At 41.5% G+C, this 24107-nt stretch overlaps 48 non-coding genes across 48 annotated transcripts; all 48 read right to left on the reverse strand.

The window, feature by feature from the left end:
* Window positions 1–257: 257 nt before the first annotated feature.
* Window positions 258–376, reverse strand: LOC142484041 (5S ribosomal RNA). Its single transcript, XR_012797546.1, has one exon. It is a non-coding gene; the product is annotated as a 5S ribosomal RNA (ribosomal RNA).
* A 286-nt stretch (window positions 377–662) lies between these two features.
* LOC142484043 (5S ribosomal RNA) lies at window positions 663–781 on the reverse strand. The gene has a single exon (XR_012797547.1). It is a non-coding gene; the product is annotated as a 5S ribosomal RNA (ribosomal RNA).
* A 286-nt stretch (window positions 782–1067) lies between these two features.
* On the reverse strand, window positions 1068–1186 carry LOC142484296 (5S ribosomal RNA). The gene has a single exon (XR_012797789.1). It is a non-coding gene; the product is annotated as a 5S ribosomal RNA (ribosomal RNA).
* Window positions 1187–1472: 286 nt separating this feature from the next.
* Window positions 1473–1591, reverse strand: LOC142484045 (5S ribosomal RNA). Its single transcript, XR_012797549.1, has one exon. It is a non-coding gene; the product is annotated as a 5S ribosomal RNA (ribosomal RNA).
* A 676-nt stretch (window positions 1592–2267) lies between these two features.
* LOC142484547 (5S ribosomal RNA) lies at window positions 2268–2386 on the reverse strand. Its single transcript, XR_012798001.1, has one exon. It is a non-coding gene; the product is annotated as a 5S ribosomal RNA (ribosomal RNA).
* Window positions 2387–2672: 286 nt separating this feature from the next.
* On the reverse strand, window positions 2673–2791 carry LOC142484046 (5S ribosomal RNA). The gene has a single exon (XR_012797550.1). It is a non-coding gene; the product is annotated as a 5S ribosomal RNA (ribosomal RNA).
* A 286-nt stretch (window positions 2792–3077) lies between these two features.
* Window positions 3078–3196, reverse strand: LOC142484548 (5S ribosomal RNA). The gene has a single exon (XR_012798002.1). It is a non-coding gene; the product is annotated as a 5S ribosomal RNA (ribosomal RNA).
* A 286-nt stretch (window positions 3197–3482) lies between these two features.
* LOC142484047 (5S ribosomal RNA) lies at window positions 3483–3601 on the reverse strand. The gene has a single exon (XR_012797551.1). It is a non-coding gene; the product is annotated as a 5S ribosomal RNA (ribosomal RNA).
* Window positions 3602–3887: 286 nt separating this feature from the next.
* Window positions 3888–4006, reverse strand: LOC142484048 (5S ribosomal RNA). Its single transcript, XR_012797552.1, has one exon. It is a non-coding gene; the product is annotated as a 5S ribosomal RNA (ribosomal RNA).
* Window positions 4007–4682: 676 nt separating this feature from the next.
* Window positions 4683–4801, reverse strand: LOC142484550 (5S ribosomal RNA). The gene has a single exon (XR_012798004.1). It is a non-coding gene; the product is annotated as a 5S ribosomal RNA (ribosomal RNA).
* A 676-nt stretch (window positions 4802–5477) lies between these two features.
* Window positions 5478–5596, reverse strand: LOC142484158 (5S ribosomal RNA). The gene has a single exon (XR_012797657.1). It is a non-coding gene; the product is annotated as a 5S ribosomal RNA (ribosomal RNA).
* Window positions 5597–5882: 286 nt separating this feature from the next.
* On the reverse strand, window positions 5883–6001 carry LOC142484049 (5S ribosomal RNA). Its single transcript, XR_012797553.1, has one exon. It is a non-coding gene; the product is annotated as a 5S ribosomal RNA (ribosomal RNA).
* Window positions 6002–6287: 286 nt separating this feature from the next.
* On the reverse strand, window positions 6288–6406 carry LOC142484551 (5S ribosomal RNA). The gene has a single exon (XR_012798005.1). It is a non-coding gene; the product is annotated as a 5S ribosomal RNA (ribosomal RNA).
* Window positions 6407–6692: 286 nt separating this feature from the next.
* On the reverse strand, window positions 6693–6811 carry LOC142484050 (5S ribosomal RNA). Its single transcript, XR_012797554.1, has one exon. It is a non-coding gene; the product is annotated as a 5S ribosomal RNA (ribosomal RNA).
* Window positions 6812–7487: 676 nt separating this feature from the next.
* LOC142484191 (5S ribosomal RNA) lies at window positions 7488–7606 on the reverse strand. The gene has a single exon (XR_012797689.1). It is a non-coding gene; the product is annotated as a 5S ribosomal RNA (ribosomal RNA).
* A 286-nt stretch (window positions 7607–7892) lies between these two features.
* Window positions 7893–8011, reverse strand: LOC142484624 (5S ribosomal RNA). Its single transcript, XR_012798075.1, has one exon. It is a non-coding gene; the product is annotated as a 5S ribosomal RNA (ribosomal RNA).
* A 286-nt stretch (window positions 8012–8297) lies between these two features.
* Window positions 8298–8416, reverse strand: LOC142484051 (5S ribosomal RNA). Its single transcript, XR_012797555.1, has one exon. It is a non-coding gene; the product is annotated as a 5S ribosomal RNA (ribosomal RNA).
* Window positions 8417–8702: 286 nt separating this feature from the next.
* On the reverse strand, window positions 8703–8821 carry LOC142484052 (5S ribosomal RNA). The gene has a single exon (XR_012797556.1). It is a non-coding gene; the product is annotated as a 5S ribosomal RNA (ribosomal RNA).
* A 286-nt stretch (window positions 8822–9107) lies between these two features.
* On the reverse strand, window positions 9108–9226 carry LOC142484053 (5S ribosomal RNA). The gene has a single exon (XR_012797557.1). It is a non-coding gene; the product is annotated as a 5S ribosomal RNA (ribosomal RNA).
* A 676-nt stretch (window positions 9227–9902) lies between these two features.
* On the reverse strand, window positions 9903–10021 carry LOC142484552 (5S ribosomal RNA). The gene has a single exon (XR_012798006.1). It is a non-coding gene; the product is annotated as a 5S ribosomal RNA (ribosomal RNA).
* Window positions 10022–10307: 286 nt separating this feature from the next.
* LOC142484785 (5S ribosomal RNA) lies at window positions 10308–10426 on the reverse strand. Its single transcript, XR_012798239.1, has one exon. It is a non-coding gene; the product is annotated as a 5S ribosomal RNA (ribosomal RNA).
* A 286-nt stretch (window positions 10427–10712) lies between these two features.
* On the reverse strand, window positions 10713–10831 carry LOC142484054 (5S ribosomal RNA). Its single transcript, XR_012797558.1, has one exon. It is a non-coding gene; the product is annotated as a 5S ribosomal RNA (ribosomal RNA).
* Window positions 10832–11117: 286 nt separating this feature from the next.
* Window positions 11118–11236, reverse strand: LOC142484056 (5S ribosomal RNA). Its single transcript, XR_012797560.1, has one exon. It is a non-coding gene; the product is annotated as a 5S ribosomal RNA (ribosomal RNA).
* Window positions 11237–11522: 286 nt separating this feature from the next.
* Window positions 11523–11641, reverse strand: LOC142484553 (5S ribosomal RNA). The gene has a single exon (XR_012798007.1). It is a non-coding gene; the product is annotated as a 5S ribosomal RNA (ribosomal RNA).
* A 286-nt stretch (window positions 11642–11927) lies between these two features.
* LOC142484057 (5S ribosomal RNA) lies at window positions 11928–12046 on the reverse strand. Its single transcript, XR_012797561.1, has one exon. It is a non-coding gene; the product is annotated as a 5S ribosomal RNA (ribosomal RNA).
* A 286-nt stretch (window positions 12047–12332) lies between these two features.
* On the reverse strand, window positions 12333–12451 carry LOC142484058 (5S ribosomal RNA). Its single transcript, XR_012797562.1, has one exon. It is a non-coding gene; the product is annotated as a 5S ribosomal RNA (ribosomal RNA).
* A 286-nt stretch (window positions 12452–12737) lies between these two features.
* LOC142484097 (5S ribosomal RNA) lies at window positions 12738–12856 on the reverse strand. The gene has a single exon (XR_012797598.1). It is a non-coding gene; the product is annotated as a 5S ribosomal RNA (ribosomal RNA).
* Window positions 12857–13142: 286 nt separating this feature from the next.
* Window positions 13143–13261, reverse strand: LOC142484059 (5S ribosomal RNA). The gene has a single exon (XR_012797563.1). It is a non-coding gene; the product is annotated as a 5S ribosomal RNA (ribosomal RNA).
* A 286-nt stretch (window positions 13262–13547) lies between these two features.
* LOC142484060 (5S ribosomal RNA) lies at window positions 13548–13666 on the reverse strand. Its single transcript, XR_012797564.1, has one exon. It is a non-coding gene; the product is annotated as a 5S ribosomal RNA (ribosomal RNA).
* A 286-nt stretch (window positions 13667–13952) lies between these two features.
* Window positions 13953–14071, reverse strand: LOC142484554 (5S ribosomal RNA). The gene has a single exon (XR_012798008.1). It is a non-coding gene; the product is annotated as a 5S ribosomal RNA (ribosomal RNA).
* Window positions 14072–14357: 286 nt separating this feature from the next.
* LOC142484061 (5S ribosomal RNA) lies at window positions 14358–14476 on the reverse strand. The gene has a single exon (XR_012797565.1). It is a non-coding gene; the product is annotated as a 5S ribosomal RNA (ribosomal RNA).
* A 676-nt stretch (window positions 14477–15152) lies between these two features.
* LOC142484062 (5S ribosomal RNA) lies at window positions 15153–15271 on the reverse strand. Its single transcript, XR_012797566.1, has one exon. It is a non-coding gene; the product is annotated as a 5S ribosomal RNA (ribosomal RNA).
* Window positions 15272–15947: 676 nt separating this feature from the next.
* Window positions 15948–16066, reverse strand: LOC142484063 (5S ribosomal RNA). The gene has a single exon (XR_012797567.1). It is a non-coding gene; the product is annotated as a 5S ribosomal RNA (ribosomal RNA).
* A 286-nt stretch (window positions 16067–16352) lies between these two features.
* LOC142484064 (5S ribosomal RNA) lies at window positions 16353–16471 on the reverse strand. The gene has a single exon (XR_012797568.1). It is a non-coding gene; the product is annotated as a 5S ribosomal RNA (ribosomal RNA).
* Window positions 16472–16757: 286 nt separating this feature from the next.
* Window positions 16758–16876, reverse strand: LOC142484556 (5S ribosomal RNA). Its single transcript, XR_012798010.1, has one exon. It is a non-coding gene; the product is annotated as a 5S ribosomal RNA (ribosomal RNA).
* Window positions 16877–17162: 286 nt separating this feature from the next.
* On the reverse strand, window positions 17163–17281 carry LOC142484065 (5S ribosomal RNA). The gene has a single exon (XR_012797569.1). It is a non-coding gene; the product is annotated as a 5S ribosomal RNA (ribosomal RNA).
* Window positions 17282–17957: 676 nt separating this feature from the next.
* On the reverse strand, window positions 17958–18076 carry LOC142484067 (5S ribosomal RNA). Its single transcript, XR_012797571.1, has one exon. It is a non-coding gene; the product is annotated as a 5S ribosomal RNA (ribosomal RNA).
* A 286-nt stretch (window positions 18077–18362) lies between these two features.
* LOC142484557 (5S ribosomal RNA) lies at window positions 18363–18481 on the reverse strand. Its single transcript, XR_012798011.1, has one exon. It is a non-coding gene; the product is annotated as a 5S ribosomal RNA (ribosomal RNA).
* A 286-nt stretch (window positions 18482–18767) lies between these two features.
* On the reverse strand, window positions 18768–18886 carry LOC142484069 (5S ribosomal RNA). The gene has a single exon (XR_012797572.1). It is a non-coding gene; the product is annotated as a 5S ribosomal RNA (ribosomal RNA).
* A 676-nt stretch (window positions 18887–19562) lies between these two features.
* LOC142484558 (5S ribosomal RNA) lies at window positions 19563–19681 on the reverse strand. Its single transcript, XR_012798012.1, has one exon. It is a non-coding gene; the product is annotated as a 5S ribosomal RNA (ribosomal RNA).
* Window positions 19682–19967: 286 nt separating this feature from the next.
* On the reverse strand, window positions 19968–20086 carry LOC142484136 (5S ribosomal RNA). Its single transcript, XR_012797637.1, has one exon. It is a non-coding gene; the product is annotated as a 5S ribosomal RNA (ribosomal RNA).
* A 286-nt stretch (window positions 20087–20372) lies between these two features.
* Window positions 20373–20491, reverse strand: LOC142484559 (5S ribosomal RNA). Its single transcript, XR_012798013.1, has one exon. It is a non-coding gene; the product is annotated as a 5S ribosomal RNA (ribosomal RNA).
* A 286-nt stretch (window positions 20492–20777) lies between these two features.
* On the reverse strand, window positions 20778–20896 carry LOC142484070 (5S ribosomal RNA). Its single transcript, XR_012797573.1, has one exon. It is a non-coding gene; the product is annotated as a 5S ribosomal RNA (ribosomal RNA).
* A 676-nt stretch (window positions 20897–21572) lies between these two features.
* Window positions 21573–21691, reverse strand: LOC142484560 (5S ribosomal RNA). The gene has a single exon (XR_012798014.1). It is a non-coding gene; the product is annotated as a 5S ribosomal RNA (ribosomal RNA).
* Window positions 21692–21977: 286 nt separating this feature from the next.
* On the reverse strand, window positions 21978–22096 carry LOC142484150 (5S ribosomal RNA). The gene has a single exon (XR_012797650.1). It is a non-coding gene; the product is annotated as a 5S ribosomal RNA (ribosomal RNA).
* A 286-nt stretch (window positions 22097–22382) lies between these two features.
* On the reverse strand, window positions 22383–22501 carry LOC142484071 (5S ribosomal RNA). Its single transcript, XR_012797574.1, has one exon. It is a non-coding gene; the product is annotated as a 5S ribosomal RNA (ribosomal RNA).
* A 676-nt stretch (window positions 22502–23177) lies between these two features.
* Window positions 23178–23296, reverse strand: LOC142484562 (5S ribosomal RNA). Its single transcript, XR_012798016.1, has one exon. It is a non-coding gene; the product is annotated as a 5S ribosomal RNA (ribosomal RNA).
* Window positions 23297–23582: 286 nt separating this feature from the next.
* LOC142484072 (5S ribosomal RNA) lies at window positions 23583–23701 on the reverse strand. Its single transcript, XR_012797575.1, has one exon. It is a non-coding gene; the product is annotated as a 5S ribosomal RNA (ribosomal RNA).
* Window positions 23702–24107: the final 406 nt, after the last annotated feature.

Consider the following 24107-nt stretch of genomic DNA (forward strand, 5'->3'; position numbering starts at 1 on the left):
TTCTTAAATCCATGAGCCTATATCTTGCTCCATGCATACACAGAGACTGAGAAAATGACAGGTGCACTCAAATGTACTATAGACGGAATTCTTGATGTCAGAATTCTATTTTGGAAGGTTGCATTGTGTTGAACTTTCAGAGGAAAAAACGATAGATTTCTTTGCCACTGCGGGAAAAAAGTAGCAAGAAATGAAACATTTTCATTTGCTGCGAGGAATGCCATGTATATTTTCATTAGGGAAGCGAAAAATAAAAACCCCTACAGCACCTGGTATTCCCAGGCAGTCTCCCAACCCAGTACTAATCAAGCCTCACCCTGCTTAGCTTCCGAGATCTGACGGGATCGGGCGCTGTCAAGGTAGTATGGCCGTAGGTGGAGATTGCTGTCTCATGATATCCTCTCATTCTTAAATCCATGAGCCTATATCTTGCTCCATGCATACACAGAGACTGAGAAAATGACAGGTGCACTCAAATGTACTATAGACGGAATTCTTGATGTCAGAATTCTATTTTGGAAGGTTGCATTGTGTTGAACTTTCAGAGGAAAAAACGATAGATTTCTTTGCCACTGCGGGAAAAAAGTAGTAAAAAATGAAACATTTTCATTTGCTGCAAGGAATGCCATGTATATTTTCATTAGGGAAGCGAAAAATAAAAACCCCTACAGCACCTGGTATTCCCAGGCAGTCTCCCAACCCAGTACTAATCAAGCCTCACCCTGCTTAGCTTCCGAGATCTGACGGGATCGGGCGCTGTCAAGGTAGTATGGCCGTAGGTGGAGATTGCTGTCTCATGATATCCTCTCATTCTTAAATCCATGAGCCTATATCTTGCTCCATGCATACACAGAGACTGAGAAAATGACAGGTGCACTCAAATGTACTATAGACGGAATTCTTGATGTCAGAATTCTATTTTGGAAGGTTGCATTGTGTTGAACTTTCAGAGGAAAAAACGATAGATTTCTTTGCCACTGCGGGAAAAAAGTAGTAAAAAATGAAACATTTTCATTTGCTGCAAGGAATGCCATGTATATTTTCATTAGGGAAGCGAAAAATAAAAACCCCTACAGCACCTGGTATTCCCAGGCAGTCTCCCAACCCAGTACTAATCAAGCCTCACCCTGCTTAGCTTCCGAGATCTGACGGGATCGGGCGCTGTCAAGGTAGTATGGCCGTAGCTGGAGATTGCTGTCTCATGATATCCTCTCATTCTTAAATCCATGAGCCTATATCTTGCTCCATGCATACACAGAGACTGAGAAAATGACAGGTGCACTCAAATGTACTATAGACGGAATTCTTGATGTCAGAATTCTATTTTGGAAGGTTGCATTGTGTTGAACTTTCAGAGGAAAAAACGATATATTTCTTTGCCACTGCGGGAAAAAAGTAGCAAGAAATGAAACATTTTCATTTGCTGCGAGGAATGCCATGTATATTTTCATTAGGGAAGCGAAAAATAAAAACCCCTACAGCACCTGGTATTCCCAGGCAGTCTCCCAACCCAGTACTAATCAAGCCTCACCCTGCTTAGCTTCCGAGATCTGACGGGATCGGGCGCTGTCAAGGTAGTATGGCCGTAGGTGGAGATTGCTGTCTCATGATATCCTCTCATTCTTAAATCCATGAGCCTATATCTTGCTCCATGCATACACAGAGACTGAGAAAATGACAGGTGCACTCAAATGTACTATAGACGGAATTCTTGATGTCAGAATTCTATTTTGGAAGGTTGCATTGTGTTGAACTTTCAGAGGAAAAAACGATAGATTTCTTTGCCACTGCGGGAAAAAAGTAGTAAAAAATTTCAGAGGTGCCTATATTCAACCTCCTCCTGTTTGGATTTGAACTCACTATCTCTTCCAAGTATCAGCTTGAACACTGCACACCCCAACTCTGTGAGCCACAAGCTCACCATATAACATGCTGAGTGTTCTGAGGCCTGTATGATATATTTCTAAATGACATGGGAGGCATAAGTGTATTATTGTGACCGTTAAAAAAATACATTCTTGAAGAATTACCTTAAATGGAGAAATTAAATCAGAGACTGAGAAAATGACAGGTGCACTCAAATATACTATAGACGGAATTCTTGATGTCAGAATTCTATTTTGGAAGGTTGCATTGTGTTGAACTTTCAGAGGAAAAAACAATATATTTCTTTGCCACTCCGGGAAAAAAGTAGCAAGAAATGAAACATTTTCATTTGCTGCGAGGAATGCCATGTATATTTTCATTAGGGAAGCGAAAAATAAAAACCCCTACAGCACCTGGTATTCCCAGGCAGTCTCCCAACCCAGTACTAATCAAGCCTCACCCTGCTTAGCTTCCGAGATCTGACGGGATCGGGCGCTTTCAAGGTAGTATGGCCGTAGGTGGAGATTGCTGTCTCATGATATCCTCTCATTCTTAAATCCATGAGCCTATATCTTGCTCCATGCATACACAGAGACTGAGAAAATGACAGGTGCACTCAAATGTACTATAGACGGAATTCTTGATGTCAGAATTCTATTTTGGAAGGTTGCATTGTGTTGAACTTTCAGAGGAAAAAACGATATATTTCTTTGCCACTGCGGGAAAAAAGTAGCAAGAAATGAAACATTTTCATTTGCTGCGAGGAATGCCATGTATATTTTCATTAGGGAAGCGAAAAATAAAAACCCCTACAGCACCTGGTATTCCCAGGCAGTCTCCCAACCCAGTACTAATCAAGCCTCACCCTGCTTAGCTTCCGAGATCTGACGGGATCGGGCGCTGTCAAGGTAGTATGGCCGTAGGTGGAGATTGCTGTCTCATGATATCCTCTCATTCTTAAATCCATGAGCCTATATCTTGCTCCATGCATACACAGAGACTGAGAAAATGACAGGTGCACTCAAATGTACTATAGACGGAATTCTTGATGTCAGAATTCTATTTTGGAAGGTTGCATTGTGTTGAACTTTCAGAGGAAAAAACGATAGATTTCTTTGCCACTGCGGGAAAAAAGTAGCAAGAAATGAAACATTTTCATTTGCTGCGAGGAATGCCATGTATATTTTCATTAGGGAAGCGAAAAATAAAAACCCCTACAGCACCTGGTATTCCCAGGCAGTCTCCCAACCCAGTACTAATCAAGCCTCACCCTGCTTAGCTTCCGAGATCTGACGGGATCGGGCGCTTTCAAGGTAGTATGGCCGTAGGTGGAGATTGCTGTCTCATGATATCCTCTCATTCTTAAATCCATGAGCCTATATCTTGCTCCATGCATACACAGAGACTGAGAAAATGACAGGTGCACTCAAATGTACTATAGACGGAATTCTTGATGTCAGAATTCTATTTTGGAAGGTTGCATTGTGTTGAACTTTCAGAGGAAAAAACGATATATTTCTTTGCCACTGCGGGAAAAAAGTAGCAAGAAATGAAACATTTTCATTTGCTGCGAGGAATGCCATGTATATTTTCATTAGGGAAGCGAAAAATAAAAACCCCTACAGCACCTGGTATTCCCAGGCAGTCTCCCAACCCAGTACTAATCAAGCCTCACCCTGCTTAGCTTCCGAGATCTGACGGGATCGGGCGCTGTCAAGGTAGTATGGCCGTAGGTGGAGATTGCTGTCTCATGATATCCTCTCATTCTTAAATCCATGAGCCTATATCTTGCTCCATGCATACACAGAGACTGAGAAAATGACAGGTGCACTCAAATGTACTATAGACGGAATTCTTGATGTCAGAATTCTATTTTGGAAGGTTGCATTGTGTTGAACTTTCAGAGGAAAAAACGATATATTTCTTTGCCACTGCGGGAAAAAAGTAGCAAGAAATGAAACATTTTCATTTGCTGCGAGGAATGCCATGTATATTTTCATTAGGGAAGCGAAAAATAAAAACCCCTACAGCACCTGGTATTCCCAGGCAGTCTCCCAACCCAGTACTAATCAAGCCTCACCCTGCTTAGCTTCCGAGATCTGACGGGATCGGGCGCTGTCAAGGTAGTATGGCCGTAGGTGGAGATTGCTGTCTCATGATATCCTCTCATTCTTAAATCCATGAGCCTATATCTTGCTCCATGCATACACAGAGACTGAGAAAATGACAGGTGCACTCAAATGTACTATAGACGGAATTCTTGATGTCAGAATTCTATTTTGGAAGGTTGCATTGTGTTGAACTTTCAGAGGAAAAAACGATAGATTTCTTTGCCACTGCGGGAAAAAAGTAGTAAAAAATTTCAGAGGTGCCTATATTCAACCTCCTCCTGTTTGGAATTGAACTCACTATCTCTTCCAAGTATCAGCTTGAACACTGCACACCCCAACTCTGTGAGCCACAAGCTCACCATATAACATGCTGAGTGTTCTGAGGCCTGTATGATATATTTCTAAATGACATGGGAGGCATAAGTGTATTATTGTGACCGTTAAAAAAATACATTCTTGAAGAATTACCTTAAATGGAGAAATTAAATCAGAGACTGAGAAAATGACAGGTGCACTCAAATATACTATAGACGGAATTCTTGATGTCAGAATTCTATTTTGGAAGGTTGCATTGTGTTGAACTTTCAGAGGAAAAAACAATATATTTCTTTGCCACTCCGGGAAAAAAGTAGCAAGAAATGAAACATTTTCATTTGCTGCGAGGAATGCCATGTATATTTTCATTAGGGAAGCGAAAAATAAAAACCCCTACAGCACCTGGTATTCCCAGGCAGTCTCCCAACCCAGTACTAATCAAGCCTCACCCTGCTTAGCTTCCGAGATCTGACGGGATCGGGCGCTTTCAAGGTAGTATGGCCGTAGGTGGAGATTGCTGTCTCATGATATCCTCTCATTCTTAAATCCATGAGCCTATATCTTGCTCCATGCATACACAGAGACTGAGAAAATGACAGGTGCACTCAAATGTACTATAGACGGAATTCTTGATGTCAGAATTCTATTTTGGAAGGTTGCATTGTGTTGAACTTTCAGAGGAAAAAACGATAGATTTCTTTGCCACTGCGGGAAAAAAGTAGTAAAAAATTTCAGAGGTGCCTATATTCAACCTCCTCCTGTTTGGATTTGAACTCACTATCTCTTCCAAGTATCAGCTTGAACACTGCACACCCCAACTCTGTGAGCCACAAGCTCACCATATAACATGCTGAGTGTTCTGAGGCCTGTATGATATATTTCTAAATGACATGGGAGGCATAAGTGTATTATTGTGACCGTTAAAAAAATACATTCTTGAAGAATTACCTTAAATGGAGAAATTAAATCAGAGACTGAGAAAATGACAGGTGCACTCAAATATACTATAGACGGAATTCTTGATGTCAGAATTCTATTTTGGAAGGTTGCATTGTGTTGAACTTTCAGAGGAAAAAACAATATATTTCTTTGCCACTCCGGGAAAAAAGTAGCAAGAAATGAAACATTTTCATTTGCTGCGAGGAATGCCATGTATATTTTCATTAGGGAAGCGAAAAATAAAAACCCCTACAGCACCTGGTATTCCCAGGCAGTCTCCCAACCCAGTACTAATCAAGCCTCACCCTGCTTAGCTTCCGAGATCTGACGGGATCGGGCACTTTCAAGGTAGTATGGCCGTAGGTGGAGATTGCTGTCTCATGATATCCTCTCATTCTTAAATCCATGAGCCTATATCTTGCTCCATGCATACACAGAGACTGAGAAAATGACAGGTGCACTCAAATGTACTATAGACGGAATTCTTGATGTCAGAATTCTATTTTGGAAGGTTGCATTGTGTTGAACTTTCAGAGGAAAAAACGATATATTTCTTTGCCACTGCGGGAAAAAAGTAGCAAGAAATGAAACATTTTCATTTGCTGCGAGGAATGCCATGTATATTTTCATTAGGGAAGCGAAAAATAAAAACCCCTACAGCACCTGGTATTCCCAGGCAGTCTCCCAACCCAGTACTAATCAAGCCTCACCCTGCTTAGCTTCCGAGATCTGACGGGATCGGGCGCTGTCAAGGTAGTATGGCCGTAGGTGGAGATTGCTGTCTCATGATATCCTCTCATTCTTAAATCCATGAGCCTATATCTTGCTCCATGCATACACAGAGACTGAGAAAATGACAGGTGCACTCAAATGTACTATAGACGGAATTCTTGATGTCAGAATTCTATTTTGGAAGGTTGCATTGTGTTGAACTTTCAGAGGAAAAAACGATAGATTTCTTTGCCACTGCGGGAAAAAAGTAGCAAGAAATGAAACATTTTCATTTGCTGCGAGGAATGCCATGTATATTTTCATTAGGGAAGCGAAAAATAAAAACCCCTACAGCACCTGGTATTCCCAGGCAGTCTCCCAACCCAGTACTAATCAAGCCTCACCCTGCTTAGCTTCCGAGATCTGACGGGATCGGGCGCTTTCAAGGTAGTATGGCCGTAGGTGGAGATTGCTGTCTCATGATATCCTCTCATTCTTAAATCCATGAGCCTATATCTTGCTCCATGCATACACAGAGACTGAGAAAATGACAGGTGCACTCAAATGTACTATAGACGGAATTCTTGATGTCAGAATTCTATTTTGGAAGGTTGCATTGTGTTGAACTTTCAGAGGAAAAAACGATATATTTCTTTGCCACTGCGGGAAAAAAGTAGCAAGAAATGAAACATTTTCATTTGCTGCGAGGAATGCCATGTATATTTTCATTAGGGAAGCGAAAAATAAAAACCCCTACAGCACCTGGTATTCCCAGGCAGTCTCCCAACCCAGTACTAATCAAGCCTCACCCTGCTTAGCTTCCGAGATCTGACGGGATCGGGCGCTGTCAAGGTAGTATGGCCGTAGGTGGAGATTGCTGTCTCATGATATCCTCTCATTCTTAAATCCATGAGCCTATATCTTGCTCCATGCATACACAGAGACTGAGAAAATGACAGGTGCACTCAAATGTACTATAGACGGAATTCTTGATGTCAGAATTCTATTTTGGAAGGTTGCATTGTGTTGAACTTTCAGAGGAAAAAACGATAGATTTCTTTGCCACTGCGGGAAAAAAGTAGTAAAAAATTTCAGAGGTGCCTATATTCAACCTCCTCCTGTTTGGATTTGAACTCACTATCTCTTCCAAGTATCAGCTTGAACACTGCACACCCCAACTCTGTGAGCCACAAGCTCACCATATAACATGCTGAGTGTTCTGAGGCCTGTATGATATATTTCTAAATGACATGGGAGGCATAAGTGTATTATTGTGACCGTTAAAAAAATACATTCTTGAAGAATTACCTTAAATGGAGAAATTAAATCAGAGACTGAGAAAATGACAGGTGCACTCAAATATACTATAGACGGAATTCTTGATGTCAGAATTCTATTTTGGAAGGTTGCATTGTGTTGAACTTTCAGAGGAAAAAACAATATATTTCTTTGCCACTCCGGGAAAAAAGTAGCAAGAAATGAAACATTTTCATTTGCTGCGAGGAATGCCATGTATATTTTCATTAGGGAAGCGAAAAATAAAAACCCCTACAGCACCTGGTATTCCCAGGCAGTCTCCCATCCCAGGACTAATCAAGCCTCACCCTGCTTAGCTTCCGAGATCTGACGGGATCGGGCGCTTTCAAGGTAGTATGGCCGTAGGTGGAGATTGCTGTCTCATGATATCCTCTCATTCTTAAATCCATGAGCCTATATCTTGCTCCATGCATACACAGAGACTGAGAAAATGACAGGTGCACTCAAATGTACTATAGACGGAATTCTTGATGTCAGAATTCTATTTTGGAAGGTTGCATTGTGTTGAACTTTCTGAGGAAAAAACGATATATTTCTTTGCCACTGCGGGAAAAAAGTAGTAAAAAATTAAACATTTTCATTTGCTGCAAGGAATGCCATGTATATTTTCATTAGGGAAGCAAAAAATAAAAACACCCACAGCACCTGGTATTCCCAGGCAGTCTCCCAACCCAGTACTAATCAAGCCTCACCCTGCTTAGCTTCCGAGATCTGACGGGATCGGGCGCTTTCAAGGTAGTATGGCCATAGGTGGAGATTGCTGTCTCATGATATCCTCTCATTCTTAAATCCATGAGCCTATATCTTGCTCCATGCATACACAGAGACTGAGAAAATGACAGGTGCACTCAAATGTACTATAGACGGAATTCTTGATGTCAGAATTCTATTTTGGAAGGTTGCATTGTGTTGAACTTTCAGAGGAAAAAACGATATATTTCTTTGCCACTGCGGGAAAAAAGTAGCAAGAAATGAAACATTTTCATTTGCTGCGAGGAATGCCATGTATATTTTCATTAGGGAAGCGAAAAATAAAAACCCCTACAGCACCTGGTATTCCCAGGCAGTCTCCCAACCCAGTACTAATCAAGCCTCACCCTGCTTAGCTTCCGAGATCTGACGGGATCGGGCGCTGTCAAGGTAGTATGGCCGTAGGTGGAGATTGCTGTCTCATGATATCCTCTCATTCTTAAATCCATGAGCCTATATCTTGCTCCATGCATACACAGAGACTGAGAAAATGACAGGTGCACTCAAATGTACTATAGACGGAATTCTTGATGTCAGAATTCTATTTTGGAAGGTTGCATTGTGTTGAACTTTCAGAGGAAAAAACGATATATTTCTTTGCCACTGCGGGAAAAAAGTAGCAAGAAATGAAACATTTTCATTTGCTGCGAGGAATGCCATGTATATTTTCATTAGGGAAGCGAAAAATAAAAACCCCTACAGCACCTGGTATTCCCAGGCAGTCTCCCAACCCAGTACTAATCAAGCCTCACCCTGCTTAGCTTCCGAGATCTGACGGGATCGGGCGCTGTCAAGGTAGTATGGCCGTAGGTGGAGATTGCTGTCTCATGATATCCTCTCATTCTTAAATCCATGAGCCTATATCTTGCTCCATGCATACACAGAGACTGAGAAAATGACAGGTGCACTCAAATGTACTATAGACGGAATTCTTGATGTCAGAATTCTATTTTGGAAGGTTGCATTGTGTTGAACTTTCAGAGGAAAAAACGATATATTTCTTTGCCACTGCGGGAAAAAAGTAGCAAGAATTGAAACATTTTCATTTGCTGCGAGGAATGCCATGTATATTTTCATTAGGGAAGCGAAAAATAAAAACCCCTACAGCACCTGGTATTCCCAGGCAGTCTCCCAACCCAGTACTAATCAAGCCTCACCCTGCTTAGCTTCCGAGATCTGACGGGATCGGGCGCTGTCAAGGTAGTATGGCCGTAGGTGGAGATTGCTGTCTCATGATATCCTCTCATTCTTAAATCCATGAGCCTATATCTTGCTCCATGCATACACAGAGACTGAGAAAATGACAGGTGCACTCAAATGTACTATAGACGGAATTCTTGATGTCAGAATTCTATTTTGGAAGGTTGCATTGTGTTGAACTTTCAGAGGAAAAAACGATAGATTTCTTTGCCACTGCGGGAAAAAAGTAGTAAAAAATTTCAGAGGTGCCTATATTCAACCTCCTCCTGTTTGGATTTGAACTCACTATCTCTTCCAAGTATCAGCTTGAACACTGCACACCCCAACTCTGTGAGCCACAAGCTCACCATATAACATGCTGAGTGTTCTGAGGCCTGTATGATATATTTCTAAATGACATGGGAGGCATAAGTGTATTATTGTGACCGTTAAAAAAATACATTCTTGAAGAATTACCTTAAATGGAGAAATTAAATCAGAGACTGAGAAAATGACAGGTGCACTCAAATATACTATAGACGGAATTCTTGATGTCAAAATTCTATTTTGGAAGGTTGCATTGTGTTGAACTTTCAGAGGAAAAAACAATATATTTCTTTGCCACTCCGGGAAAAAAGTAGCAAGAAATGAAACATTTTCATTTGCTGCGAGGAATGCCATGTATATTTTCATTAGGGAAGCGAAAAATAAAAACCCCTACAGCACCTGGTATTCCCAGGCAGTCTCCCAACCCAGTACTAATCAAGCCTCACCCTGCTTAGCTTCCGAGATCTGACGGGATCGGGCGCTTTCAAGGTAGTATGGCCGTAGGTGGAGATTGCTGTCTCATGATATCCTCTCATTCTTAAATCCATGAGCCTATATCTTGCTCCATGCATACACAGAGACTGAGAAAATGACAGGTGCACTCAAATGTACTATAGACGGAATTCTTGATGTCAGAATTCTATTTTGGAAGGTTGCATTGTGTTGAACTTTCTGAGGAAAAAACGATATATTTCTTTGCCACTGCGGGAAAAAAGTAGTAAAAAATGAAACATTTTCATTTGCTGCAAGGAATGCCATGTATATTTTCATTAGGGAAGCAAAAAATAAAAATACCCACAGCACCTGGTATTCCCAGGCAGTCTCCCAACCCAGTACTAATCAAGCCTCACCCTGCTTAGCTTCCGAGATCTGACGGGATCGGGCGCTTTCAAGGTAGTATGGCCGTAGGTGGAGATTGCTGTCTCATGATATCCTCTCATTCTTAAATCCATGAGCCTATATCTTGCTCCATGCATACACAGAGACTGAGAAAATGACAGGTGCACTCAAATGTACTATAGACGGAATTCTTGATGTCAGAATTCTATTTTGGAAGGTTGCATTGTGTTGAACTTTCAGAGGAAAAAACGATATATTTCTTTGCCACTGCGGGAAAAAAGTAGCAAGAAATGAAACATTTTCATTTGCTGCGAGGAATGCCATGTATATTTTCATTAGGGAAGCGAAAAATAAAAACCCCTACAGCACCTGGTATTCCCAGGCAGTCTCCCAACCCAGTACTAATCAAGCCTCACCCTGCTTAGCTTCCGAGATCTGACGGGATCGGGCGCTGTCAAGGTAGTATGGCCGTAGGTGGAGATTGCTGTCTCATGATATCCTCTCATTCTTAAATCCATGAGCCTATATCTTGCTCCATGCATACACAGAGACTGAGAAAATGACAGGTGCACTCAAATGTACTATAGACGGAATTCTTGATGTCAGAATTCTATTTTGGAAGGTTGCATTGTGTTGAACTTTCAGAGGAAAAAACGATATATTTCTTTGCCACTGCGGGAAAAAAGTAGCAAGAAATGAAACATTTTCATTTGCTGCGAGGAATGCCATGTATATTTTCATTAGGGAAGCGAAAAATAAAAACCCCTACAGCACCTGGTATTCCCAGGCAGTCTCCCAACCCAGTACTAATCAAGCCTCACCCTGCTTAGCTTCCGAGATCTGACGGGATCGGGCGCTGTCAAGGTAGTATGGCCGTAGGTGGAGATTGCTGTCTCATGATATCCTCTCATTCTTAAATCCATGAGCCTATATCTTGCTCCATGCATACACAGAGACTGAGAAAATGACAGGTGCACTCAAATGTACTATAGACGGAATTCTTGATGTCAGAATTCTATTTTGGAAGGTTGCATTGTGTTGAACTTTCAGAGGAAAAAACGATAGATTTCTTTGCCACTGCGGGAAAAAAGTAGCAAGAAATGAAACATTTTCATTTGCTGCGAGGAATGCCATGTATATTTTCATTAGGGAAGCGAAAAATAAAAACCCCTACAGCACCTGGTATTCCCAGGCAGTCTCCCAACCCAGTACTAATCAAGCCTCACCCTGCTTAGCTTCCGAGATCTGACGGGATCGGGCGCTTTCAAGGTAGTATGGCCGTAGGTGGAGATTGCTGTCTCATGATATCCTCTCATTCTTAAATCCATGAGCCTATATCTTGCTCCATGCATACACAGAGACTGAGAAAATGACAGGTGCACTCAAATGTACTATAGACGGAATTCTTGATGTCAGAATTCTATTTTGGAAGGTTGCATTGTGTTGAACTTTCAGAGGAAAAAACGATATATTTCTTTGCCACTGCGGGAAAAAAGTAGCAAGAAATGAAACATTTTCATTTGCTGCGAGGAATGCCATGTATATTTTCATTAGGGAAGCGAAAAATAAAAACCCCTACAGCACCTGGTATTCCCAGGCAGTCTCCCAACCCAGTACTAATCAAGCCTCACCCTGCTTAGCTTCCGAGATCTGACGGGATCGGGCGCTGTCAAGGTAGTATGGCCGTAGGTGGAGATTGCTGTCTCATGATATCCTCTCATTCTTAAATCCATGAGCCTATATCTTGCTCCATGCATACACAGAGACTGAGAAAATGACAGGTGCACTCAAATGTACTATAGACGGAATTCTTGATGTCAGAATTCTATTTTGGAAGGTTGCATTGTGTTGAACTTTCAGAGGAAAAAACGATAGATTTCTTTGCCACTGCGGGAAAAAAGTAGTAAAAAATGAAACATTTTCATTTGCTGCGAGGAATGCCATGTATATTTTCATTAGGGAAGCGAAAAATAAAAACCCCTACAGCACCTGGTATTCCCAGGCAGTCTCCCAACCCAGTACTAATCAAGCCTCACCCTGCTTAGCTTCCGAGATCTGACGGGATCGGGCGCTGTCAAGGTAGTATGGCCGTAGGTGGAGATTGCTGTCTCATGATATCCTCTCATTCTTAAATCCATGAGCCTATATCTTGCTCCATGCATACACAGAGACTGAGAAAATGACAGGTGCACTCAAATGTACTATAGACGGAATTCTTGATGTCAGAATTCTATTTTGGAAGGTTGCATTGTGTTGAACTTTCTGAGGAAAAAACGATATATTTCTTTGCCACTGCGGGAAAAAAGTAGTAAAAAATGAAACATTTTCATTTGCTGCAAGGAATGCCATGTATATTTTCATTAGGGAAGCAAAAAATAAAAATACCCACAGCACCTGGTATTCCCAGGCAGTCTCCCAACCCAGTACTAATCAAGCCTCACCCTGCTTAGCTTCCGAGATCTGACGGGATCGGGCGCTTTCAAGGTAGTATGGCCGTAGGTGGAGATTGCTGTCTCATGATATCCTCTCATTCTTAAATCCATGAGCCTATATCTTGCTCCATGCATACACAGAGACTGAGAAAATGACAGGTGCACTCAAATGTACTATAGACGGAATTCTTGATGTCAGAATTCTATTTTGGAAGGTTGCATTGTGTTGAACTTTCAGAGGAAAAAACGATATATTTCTTTGCCACTGCGGGAAAAAAGTAGCAAGAAATGAAACATTTTCATTTGCTGCGAGGAATGCCATGTATATTTTCATTAGGGAAGCGAAAAATAAAAACCCCTACAGCACCTGGTATTCCCAGGCAGTCTCCCAACCCAGTACTAATCAAGCCTCACCCTGCTTAGCTTCCGAGATCTGACGGGATCGGGCGCTGTCAAGGTAGTATGGCCGTAGGTGGAGATTGCTGTCTCATGATATCCTCTCATTCTTAAATCCATGAGCCTATATCTTGCTCCATGCATACACAGAGACTGAGAAAATGACAGGTGCACTCAAATGTACTATAGACGGAATTCTTGATGTCAGAATTCTATTTTGGAAGGTTGCATTGTGTTGAACTTTCAGAGGAAAAAACGATATATTTCTTTGCCACTGCGGGAAAAAAGTAGCAAGAAATGAAACATTTTCATTTGCTGCGAGGAATGCCATGTATATTTTCATTAGGGAAGCGAAAAATAAAAACCCCTACAGCACCTGGTATTCCCAGGCAGTCTCCCAACCCAGTACTAATCAAGCCTCACCCTGCTTAGCTTCCGAGATCTGACGGGATCGGGCGCTGTCAAGGTAGTATGGCCGTAGGTGGAGATTGCTGTCTCATGATATCCTCTCATTCTTAAATCCATGAGCCTATATCTTGCTCCATGCATACACAGAGACTGAGAAAATGACAGGTGCACTCAAATGTACTATAGACGGAATTCTTGATGTCAGAATTCTATTTTGGAAGGTTGCATTGTGTTGAACTTTCAGAGGAAAAAACGATAGATTTCTTTGCCACTGCGGGAAAAAAGTAGCAAGAAATGAAACATTTTCATTTGCTGCGAGGAATGCCATGTATATTTTCATTAGGGAAGCGAAAAATAAAAACCCCTACAGCACCTGGTATTCCCAGGCAGTCTCCCAACCCAGTACTAATCAAGCCTCACCCTGCTTAGCTTCCGAGATCTGACGGGATCGGGCGCTTTCAAGGTAGTATGGCCGTAGGTGGAGATTGCTGTCTCATGATATCCTCTCATTCTTAAATCCATGAGCCTATATCTTGCTCCATGCATACACAGAGACTGAGAAAATGACAGGTGCACTCAAATGTACTATAGACGGAATTCTTGATGTCAGAATTCTATTTTGGAAGGTTGCATTGTGTTGAACTTTCAGAGGAAAAAACGATATATTTCTTTGCCACTGCGGGAAAAAAGTAGCAAGAAATGAAACATTTTCATTTGCTGCGAGGAATGCCATGTATATTTTCATTAGGGAAGCGAAAAATAAAAACCCCTACAGCACCTGGTATTCCCAGGCAGTCTCCCAACCCAGTACTAATCAAGCCTCACCCTGCTTAGCTTCCGAGATCTGACGGGATCGGGCGCTGTCAAGGTAGTATGGCCGTAGGTGGAGATTGCTGTCTCATGATATCCTCTCATTCTTAAATCCATGAGCCTATATCTTGCTCCATGCATACACAGAGACTGAGAAAATGACAGGTGCACTCAAATGTACTATAGACGGAATTCTTGATGTCAGAATTCTATTTTGGAAGGTTGCATTGTGTTGAACTTTCAGAGGAAAAAACGATAGATTTCTTTGCCACTGCGGGAAAAAAGTAGTAAAAAATTTCAGAGGTGCCTATATTCAACCTCCTCCTGTTTGGATTTGAACTCACTATCTCTTCCAAGTATCAGCTTGAACACTGCACACCCCAACTCTGTGAGCCACAAGCTCACCATATAACATGCTGAGTGTTCTGAGGCCTGTATGATATATTTCTAAATGACATGGGAGGCATAAGTGTATTATTGTGACCGTTAAAAAAATACATTCTTGAAGAATTACCTTAAATGGAGAAATTAAATCAGAGACTGAGAAAATGACAGGTGCACTCAAATATACTATAGACGGAATTCTTGATGTCAGAATTCTATTTTGGAAGGTTGCATTGTGTTGAACTTTCAGAGGAAAAAACAATATATTTCTTTGCCACTCCGGGAAAAAAGTAGCAAGAAATGAAACATTTTCATTTGCTGCGAGGAATGCCATGTATATTTTCATTAGGGAAGCGAAAAATAAAAACCCCTACAGCACCTGGTATTCCCAGGCAGTCTCCCAACCCAGTACTAATCAAGCCTCACCCTGCTTAGCTTCCGAGATCTGACGGGATCGGGCGCTGTCAAGGTAGTATGGCCGTAGGTGGAGATTGCTGTCTCATGATATCCTCTCATTCTTAAATCCATGAGCCTATATCTTGCTCCATGCATACACAGAGACTGAGAAAATGACAGGTGCACTCAAATGTACTATAGACGGAATTCTTGATGTCAGAATTCTATTTTGGAAGGTTGCATTGTGTTGAACTTTCAGAGGAAAAAACGATAGATTTCTTTGCCACTGCGGGAAAAAAGTAGTAAAAAATTTCAGAGGTGCCTATATTCAACCTCCTCCTGTTTGGATTTGAACTCACTATCTCTTCCAAGTATCAGCTTGAACACTGCACACCCCAACTCTGTGAGCCACAAGCTCACCATATAACATGCTGAGTGTTCTGAGGCCTGTATGATATATTTCTAAATGACATGGGAGGCATAAGTGTATTATTGTGACCGTTAAAAAAATACATTCTTGAAGAATTACCTTAAATGGAGAAATTAAATCAGAGACTGAGAAAATGACAGGTGCACTCAAATATACTATAGACGGAATTCTTGATGTCAGAATTCTATTTTGGAAGGTTGCATTGTGTTGAACTTTCAGAGGAAAAAACGATATATTTCTTTGCCACTGCGGGAAAAAAGTAGCAAGAAATGAAACATTTTCATTTGCTGCGAGGAATGCCATGTATATTTTCATTAGGGAAGCGAAAAATAAAAACCCCTACAGCACCTGGTATTCCCAGGCAGTCTCCCAACCCAGTACTAATCAAGCCTCACCCTGCTTAGCTTCCGAGATCTGACGGGATCGGGCGCTGTCAAGGTAGTATGGCCGTAGGTGGAGATTGCTGTCTCATGATATCCTCTCATTCTTAAATCCATGAGCCTATATCTTGCTCCATGCATACACAGAGACTGAGAAAATGACAGGTGCACTCAAATGTACTATAGACGGAATTCTTGATGTCAGAATTCTATTTTGGAAGGTTGCATTGTGTTGAACTTTCAGAGGAAAAAACGATATATTTCTTTGCCACTGCGGGAAAAAAGTAGCAAGAAATGAAACATTTTCATTTGCTGCGAGGAATGCCATGTATATTTTCATTAGGGAAGCGAAAAATAAAAACCCCTACAGCACCTGGTATTCCCAGGCAGTCTCCCAACCCAGTACTAATCAAGCCTCACCCTGCTTAGCTTCCGAGATCTGACGGGATCGGGCGCTGTCAAGGTAGTATGGCCGTAGGTGGAGATTGCTGTCTCATGATATCCTCTCATTCTTAAATCCATGAGCCTATATCTTGCTCCATGCATACACAGAGACTGAGAAAATGACAGGTGCACTCAAATGTACTATAGACGGAATTCTTGATGTCAGAATTCTATTTTGGAAGGTTGCATTGTGTTGAACTTTCAGAGGAAAAAACGATAGATTTCTTTGCCACTGCGGGAAAAAAGTAGCAAGAAATGAAACATTTTCATTTGCTGCGAGGAATGCCATGTATATTTTCATTAGGGAAGCGAAAAATAAAAACCCCTACAGCACCTGGTATTCCCAGGCAGTCTCCCAACCCAGTACTAATCAAGCCTCACCCTGCTTAGCTTCCGAGATCTGACGGGATCGGGCGCTTTCAAGGTAGTATGGCCGTAGGTGGAGATTGCTGTCTCATGATATCCTCTCATTCTTAAATCCATGAGCCTATATCTTGCTCCATGCATACACAGAGACTGAGAAAATGACAGGTGCACTCAAATGTACTATAGACGGAATTCTTGATGTCAGAATTCTATTTTGGAAGGTTGCATTGTGTTGAACTTTCAGAGGAAAAAACGATATATTTCTTTGCCACTGCGGGAAAAAAGTAGCAAGAAATGAAACATTTTCATTTGCTGCGAGGAATGCCATGTATATTTTCATTAGGGAAGCGAAAAATAAAAACCCCTACAGCACCTGGTATTCCCAGGCAGTCTCCCAACCCAGTACTAATCAAGCCTCACCCTGCTTAGCTTCCGAGATCTGACGGGATCGGGCGCTGTCAAGGTAGTATGGCCGTAGGTGGAGATTGCTGTCTCATGATATCCTCTCATTCTTAAATCCATGAGCCTATATCTTGCTCCATGCATACACAGAGACTGAGAAAATGACAGGTGCACTCAAATGTACTATAGACGGAATTCTTGATGTCAGAATTCTATTTTGGAAGGTTGCATTGTGTTGAACTTTCAGAGGAAAAAACGATAGATTTCTTTGCCACTGCGGGAAAAAAGTAGTAAAAAATTTCAGAGGTGCCTATATTCAACCTCCTCCTGTTTGGATTTGAACTCACTATCTCTTCCAAGTATCAGCTTGAACACTGCACACCCCAACTCTGTGAGCCACAAGCTCACCATATAACATGCTGAGTGTTCTGAGGCCTGTATGATATATTTCTAAATGACATGGGAGGCATAAGTGTATTATTGTGACCGTTAAAAAAATACATTCTTGAAGAATTACCTTAAATGGAGAAATTAAATCAGAGACTGAGAAAATGACAGGTGCACTCAAATATACTATAGACGGAATTCTTGATGTCAGAATTCTATTTTGGAAGGTTGCATTGTGTTGAACTTTCAGAGGAAAAAACGATATATTTCTTTGCCACTGCGGGAAAAAAGTAGCAAGAAATGAAACATTTTCATTTGCTGCGAGGAATGCCATGTATATTTTCATTAGGGAAGCGAAAAATAAAAACCCCTACAGCACCTGGTATTCCCAGGCAGTCTCCCAACCCAGTACTAATCAAGCCTCACCCTGCTTAGCTTCCGAGATCTGACGGGATCGGGCGCTGTCAAGGTAGTATGGCCGTAGGTGGAGATTGCTGTCTCATGATATCCTCTCATTCTTAAATCCATGAGCCTATATCTTGCTCCATGCATACACAGAGACTGAGAAAATGACAGGTGCACTCAAATGTACTATAGACGGAATTCTTGATGTCAGAATTCTATTTTGGAAGGTTGCATTGTGTTGAACTTTCAGAGGAAAAAACGATAGATTTCTTTGCCACTGCGGGAAAAAAGTAGCAAGAAATGAAACATTTTCATTTGCTGCGAGGAATGCCATGTATATTTTCATTAGGGAAGCGAAAAATAAAAACCCCTACAGCACCTGGTATTCCCAGGCAGTCTCCCAACCCAGTACTAATCAAGCCTCACCCTGCTTAGCTTCCGAGATCTGACGGGATCGGGCGCTTTCAAGGTAGTATGGCCGTAGGTGGAGATTGCTGTCTCATGATATCCTCTCATTCTTAAATCCATGAGCCTATATCTTGCTCCATGCATACACAGAGACTGAGAAAATGACAGGTGCACTCAAATGTACTATAGACGGAATTCTTGATGTCAGAATTCTATTTTGGAAGGTTGCATTGTGTTGAACTTTCAGAGGAAAAAACGATATATTTCTTTGCCACTGCGGGAAAAAAGTAGCAAGAAATGAAACATTTTCATTTGCTGCGAGGAATGCCATGTATATTTTCATTAGGGAAGCGAAAAATAAAAACCCCTACAGCACCTGGTATTCCCAGGCAGTCTCCCAACCCAGTACTAATCAAGCCTCACCCTGCTTAGCTTCCGAGATCTGACGGGATCGGGCGCTGTCAAGGTAGTATGGCCGTAGGTGGAGATTGCTGTCTCATGATATCCTCTCATTCTTAAATCCATGAGCCTATATCTTGCTCCATGCATACACAGAGACTGAGAAAATGACAGGTGCACTCAAATGTACTATAGACGGAATTCTTGATGTCAGAATTCTATTTTGGAAGGTTGCATTGTGTTGAACTTTCAGAGGAAAAAACGATAGATTTCTTTGCCACTGCGGGAAAAAAGTAGTAAAAAATTTCAGAGGTGCCTATATTCAACCTCCTCCTGTTTGGATTTGAACTCACTATCTCTTCCAAGTATCAGCTTGAACACTGCACACCCCAACTCTGTGAGCCACAAGCTCACCATATAACATGCTGAGTGTTCTGAGGCCTGTATGATATATTTCTAAATGACATGGGAGGCATAAGTGTATTATTGTGACCGTTAAAAAAATACATTCTTGAAGAATTACCTTAAATGGAGAAATTAAATCAGAGACTGAGAAAATGACAGGTGCACTCAAATATACTATAGACGGAATTCTTGATGTCAGAATTCTATTTTGGAAGGTTGCATTGTGTTGAACTTTCAGAGGAAAAAACAATATATTTCTTTGCCACTCCGGGAAAAAAGTAGCAAGAAATGAAACATTTTCATTTGCTGCGAGGAATGCCATGTATATTTTCATTAGGGAAGCGAAAAATAAAAACCCCTACAGCACCTGGTATTCCCAGGCAGTCTCCCAACCCAGTACTAATCAAGCCTCACCCTGCTTAGCTTCCGAGATCTGACGGGATCGGGCGCTTTCAAGGTAGTATGGCCGTAGGTGGAGATTGCTGTCTCATGATATCCTCTCATTCTTAAATCCATGAGCCTATATCTTGCTCCATGCATACACAGAGACTGAGAAAATGACAGGTGCACTCAAATGTACTATAGACGGAATTCTTGATGTCAGAATTCTATTTTGGAAGGTTGCATTGTGTTGAACTTTCAGAGGAAAAAACGATAGATTTCTTTGCCACTGCGGGAAAAAAGTAGTAAAAAATGAAACATTTTCATTTGCTGCAAGGAATGCCATGTATATTTTCATTAGGGAAGCAAAAAATAAAAACACCCACAGCACCTGGTATTCCCAGGCAGTCTCCCAACCCAGTACTAATCAAGCCTCACCCTGCTTAGCTTCCGAGATCTGACGGGATCGGGCGCTTTCAAGGTAGTATGGCCGTAGGTGGAGATTGCTGTCTCATGATATCCTCTCATTCTTAAATCCATGAGCCTATATCTTGCTCCATGCATACACAGAGACTGAGAAAATGACAGGTGCACTCAAATGTACTATAGACGGAATTCTTGATGTCAGAATTCTATTTTGGAAGGTTGCATTGTGTTGAACTTTCAGAGGAAAAAACGATATATTTCTTTGCCACTGCGGGAAAAAAGTAGCAAGAAATGAAACATTTTCATTTGCTGCGAGGAATGCCATGTATATTTTCATTAGGGAAGCGAAAAATAAAAACCCCTACAGCACCTGGTATTCCCAGGCAGTCTCCCAACCCAGTACTAATCAAGCCTCACCCTGCTTAGCTTCCGAGATCTGACGGGATCGGGCGCTTTCAAGGTAGTATGGCCGTAGGTGGAGATTGCTGTCTCATGATATCCTCTCATTCTTAAATCCATGAGCCTATATCTTGCTCCATGCATACACAGAGACTGAGAAAATGACAGGTGCACTCAAATGTACTATAGACGGAATTCTTGATGTCAGAATTCTATTTTGGAAGGTTGCATTGTGTTGAACTTTCAGAGGAAAAAACGATATATTTCTTTGCCACTGCGGGAAAAAAGTAGCAAGAAATGAAACATTTTCATTTGCTGCGAGGAATGCCATGTATATTTTCATTAGGGAAGCGAAAAATAAAAACCCCTACAGCACCTGGTATTCCCAGGCAGTCTCCCAACCCAGTACTAATCAAGCCTCACCCTGCTTAGCTTCCGAGATCTGACGGGATCGGGCGCTGTCAAGGTAGTATGGCCGTAGGTGGAGATTGCTGTCTCATGATATCCTCTCATTCTTAAATCCATGAGCCTATATCTTGCTCCATGCATACACAGAGACTGAGAAAATGACAGGTGCACTCAAATGTACTATAGACGGAATTCTTGATGTCAGAATTCTATTTTGGAAGGTTGCATTGTGTTGAACTTTCAGAGGAAAAAACGATAGATTTCTTTGCCACTGCGGGAAAAAAGTAGTAAAAAATTTCAGAGGTGCCTATATTCAACCTCCTCCTGTTTGGATTTGAACTCACTATCTCTTCCAAGTATCAGCTTGAACACTGCACACCCCAACTCTGTGAGCCACAAGCTCACCATATAACATGCTGAGTGTTCTGAGGCCTGTATGATATATTTCTAAATGACATGGGAGGCATAAGTGTATTATTGTGACCGTTAAAAAAATACATTCTTGAAGAATTACCTTAAATGGAGAAATTAAATCAGAGACTGAGAAAATGACAGGTGCACTCAAATATACTATAGACGGAATTCTTGATGTCAGAATTCTATTTTGGAAGGTTGCATTGTGTTGAACTTTCAGAGGAAAAAACAATATATTTCTTTGCCACTCCGGGAAAAAAGTAGCAAGAAATGAAACATTTTCATTTGCTGCGAGGAATGCCATGTATATTTTCATTAGGGAAGCGAAAAATAAAAACCCCTACAGCACCTGGTATTCCCAGGCAGTCTCCCAACCCAGTACTAATCAAGCCTCACCCTGCTTAGCTTCCGAGATCTGACGGGATCGGGCGCTTTCAAGGTAGTATGGCCGTAGGTGGAGATTGCTGTCTCATGATATCCTCTCATTCTTAAATCCATGAGCCTATATCTTGCTCCATGCATACACAGAGACTGAGAAAATGACAGGTGCACTCAAATGTACTATAGACGGAATTCTTGATGTCAGAATTCTATTTTGGAAGGTTGCATTGTGTTGAACTTTCAGAGGAAAAAACGATAGATTTCTTTGCCACTGCGGGAAAAAAGTAGTAAAAAATGAAACATTTTCATTTGCTGCAAGGAATGCCATGTATATTTTCATTAGGGAAGCAAAAAATAAAAACACCCACAGCACCTGGTATTCCCAGGCAGTCTCCCAACCCAATACTAATCAAGCCTCACCCTGCTTAGCTTCCGAGATCTGACGGGATCGGGCGCTTTCAAGGTAGTATGGCCGTAGGTGGAGATTGCTGTCTCATGATATCCTCTCATTCTTAAATCCATGAGCCTATATCTTGCTCCATGCATACACAGAGACTGAGAAAATGACAGGTGCACTCAAATGTACTATAGACGGAATTCTTGATGTCAGAATTCTATTTTGGAAGGTTGCATTGTGTTGAACTTTCAGAGGAAAAAACGATATATTTCTTTGCCACTGCGGGAAAAAAGTAGCAAGAAATGAAACATTTTCATTTGCTGCGAGGAATGCCATGTATATTTTCATTAGGGAAGCGAAAAATAAAAACCCCTACAGCACCTGGTATTCCCAGGCAGTCTCCCAACCCAGTACTAATCAAGCCTCACCCTGCTTAGCTTCCGAGATCTGACGGGATCGGGCGCTGTCAAGGTAGTATGGCCGTAGGTGGAGATTGCTGTCTCATGATATCCTCTCATTCTTAAATCCATGAGCCTATATCTTGCTCCATGCATACACAGAGACTGAGAAAATGACAGGTGCACTCAAATGTACTATAGACGGAATTCTTGATGTCAGAATTCTATTTTGGAAGGTTGCATTGTGTTGAACTTTCAGAGGAAAAAACGATATATTTCTTTGCCACTGCGGGAAAAAAGTAGTAAAAAATTTCAGAGGTGCCTATATTCAACCTCCTCCTGTTTGGATTTGAACTCACTATCTCTTCCAAGTATCAGCTTGAACACTGCACACCCCAACTCTGTGAGCCACAAGCTCACCATATAACATGTTGAGTGTTCTGAGGCCTGTATGATATATTTCTAAATGACATGGGAGGCATAAGTGTATTATTGTGACCGTTAAAAAAATACATTCTTGAAGAATTACCTTAAATGGAGAAATTAAATCAGAGACTGAGAAAATGACAGGTGCACTCAAATATACTATAGACGGAATTCTTGATGTCAGAATTCTATTTTGGAAGGTTGCATTGTGTTGAACTTTCAGAGGAAAAAACAATATATTTCTTTGCCACTCCGGGAAAAAAGTAGCAAGAAATGAAACATTTTCATTTGCTGCGAGGAATGCCATGTATATTTTCATTAGGGAAGCGAAAAATAAAAACCCCTACAGCACCTGGTATTCCCAGGCAGTCTCCCAACCCAGTACTAATCAAGCCTCACCCTGCTTAGCTTCCGAGATCTGACGGGATCGGGCGCTTTCAAGGTAGTATGGCCGTAGGTGGAGATTGCTGTCTCATGATATCCTCTCATTCTTAAATCCATGAGCCTATATCTTGCTCCATGCATACACAGAGACTGAGAAAATGACAGGTGCACTCAAATGTACTATAGACGGAATTCTTGATGTCAGAATTCTATTTTGGAAGGTTGCATTGTGTTGAACTTTCAGAGGAAAAAACGATATATTTCTTTGCCACTGCGGGAAAAAAGTAGCAAGAAATGAAACATTTTCATTTGCTGCGAGGAATGCCATGTATATTTTCATTAGGGAAGCGAAAAATAAAAACCCCTACAGCACCTGGTATTCCCAGGCAGTCTCCCAACCCAGTACTAATCAAGCCTCACCCTGCTTAGCTTCCGAGATCTGACGGGATCGGGCGCTGTCAAGGTAGTATGGCCGTAGGTGGAGATTGCTGTCTCATGATATCCTCTCATTCTTAAATCCATGAGCCTATATCTTGCTCCATGCATACACAGAGACTGAGAAAATGACAGGTGCACTCAAATGTACTATAGACGGAATTCTTGATGTCAGAATTCTATTTTGGAAGGTTGCATTGTGTTGAACTTTCAGAGGAAAAAACGATAGATTTCTTTGCCACTGCGGGAAAAAAGTAGTAAAAAATTTCAGAGGTGCCTATATTCAACCTCCTCCTGTTTGGATTTGAACTCACTATCTCTTCCAAGTATCAGCTTGAACACTGCACACCCCAACTCTGTGAGCCACAAGCTCACCATATAACATGCTGAGTGTTCTGAGGCCTGTATGATATATTTCTAAATGACATGGGAGGCATAAGTGTATTATTGT

This window comes from Ascaphus truei, unplaced genomic scaffold (assembly GCF_040206685.1).
Source record: "Ascaphus truei isolate aAscTru1 unplaced genomic scaffold, aAscTru1.hap1 HAP1_SCAFFOLD_435, whole genome shotgun sequence".
Taxonomy (NCBI): Eukaryota; Metazoa; Chordata; class Amphibia; order Anura; family Ascaphidae; genus Ascaphus; species Ascaphus truei.